Source organism: Rhagoletis pomonella, unplaced genomic scaffold (genome assembly GCF_013731165.1).
Source record: "Rhagoletis pomonella isolate Grant_MI unplaced genomic scaffold, Rhpom_1.0 Rhpom_scaffold_00001, whole genome shotgun sequence".
Taxonomy (NCBI): domain Eukaryota; kingdom Metazoa; phylum Arthropoda; class Insecta; order Diptera; family Tephritidae; genus Rhagoletis; species Rhagoletis pomonella.
The window spans coordinates 28,234,731-28,236,407 of record NW_023458555.1 but is presented as its reverse complement, the minus strand read 5'-3'; positions in this window follow the sequence as shown (position 1 = coordinate 28,236,407).

The following is a 1,677-nucleotide window of genomic DNA, read 5'->3' as shown; positions in this document are numbered from 1 at the left end:
GGCCACGTCATCCGCCTACGCATTCACTCAGCTTCTATAGCAGGTTGCTTACAACTACGAACCAGAGCAGAGATAAGAAGACACCACCTGGCACATACCGCGAATGTGAGTGAAAGTGAAAAATAGCTCTACCTCATTAGCACAAAATCGAGATTGGAATTGTCACAGTCGCTGTCATAAAAGATGTCCAGGCGGCATAAATCAAATGTTCATTTCAGAAAAAAAATCAAAACCAAACGGTCAAGTATCACATTTCACAAATTTGCAAATTACACATTAGCACAGACGAGAAAAAGGCAAATAAAAAGTAAAAAAATAAAAAATTCCACAACAAATAATGAAAAAAGTGCAACTTATGCAGAGACAATAATTCAGCATCAGCGCAAAGAGGGCTATAACAAACATGCAGAATTATTAGCATTATCATATTCTGCACAGCATGCGTTGTATTAACTCAAACCCTGATTATCCCAGGCTTTCGACCGCCCATCACTTCCACCTAGATACATACATAAAGCATACCATAAACGGCTAAGGCGAACCGAAAATCCACTGTGAAAATGTACAAATGATTCGCAACATTACCATTACCATAAGACTCATCAAGGGACATCAGCTGAGGTCTCTTGTATGGCTCAGCAAGTGAAAGCGTTTTATTAAATCCACTGCACGCCAACACTACTTAGTATACTTGTAAGTTTACGCTCTCCATGGCCGTTTGTCCTGTTATGTCCTATGTAGCCCGACTGTTGGCACTGATAAAAATGTGATACAAGTCCACAGTGGTATGCCACATACTAAGTGGACAAATCTACCGCAAATACAAGTAAATACAACTCAAATCACCCTCATTACAGATTAACATTTTCGCCCATGTCTACAATCTTCTAAAATAAGCAGACAAATTCAATGGCTCGCTGTGTTGACCAACTAGACGGGACAAGGCGAGAAATTGTCTACACAAAAAAAGGGACGATACCAAAAAAACATTCGGCCTGTCGTCAGCCTAGCCGACCGCTGTCAGCAGTTTTAACACCAAAATGCTTGTAGGCGTTGCTGAGCTGGCGTTGAAGCGATACTGTAGTGGGATAATGAGGTAAGCTATGTAAGTGATGCAGAGAGTGAATGGTGCGCGTGGATTGTGTTGTAAGCAATCTGTGTATTATTTAGTAAGCTGTAAGTATTTAGTTAGGAAAATGCGCGTATGATTTTAATATTTTACATTTTTTTGGAACTATGTAATGGAGTCATAATTGGTAACGATTTTCGAGTTGAGCTGAAAAAGACCTGCGGGAGTACCCCGAAACACAGGGCATATCTTTCTAAAACCGCTAATTTTATGTGAGATGACGGTGAACAACACCAATAGCTCTAGCCATGCGACACCAATCGAAATTTCGGACAGTCGATTCTTTATCTAGCGGTTTTTTTTATAATTTGTTACTGGCGATGCAAATACGAGCCACAGAACTCGAAGGTGTTGCGGTTTTCTTCCAAATAAAAATAAATTGTGTTTATTCGCGGAAGAAAATGCGAAACAAAAATTCTGAAAAATTAACAGTAACTTTTAGCCACTTGAAACCTGCACATTATCAGACTAAAATTAAATGGGCTATAACACTTTGCACTCTATCTTCTTCTTCTTCTTCTTATTTGGCGCTGTAACCGCCTAAGCGA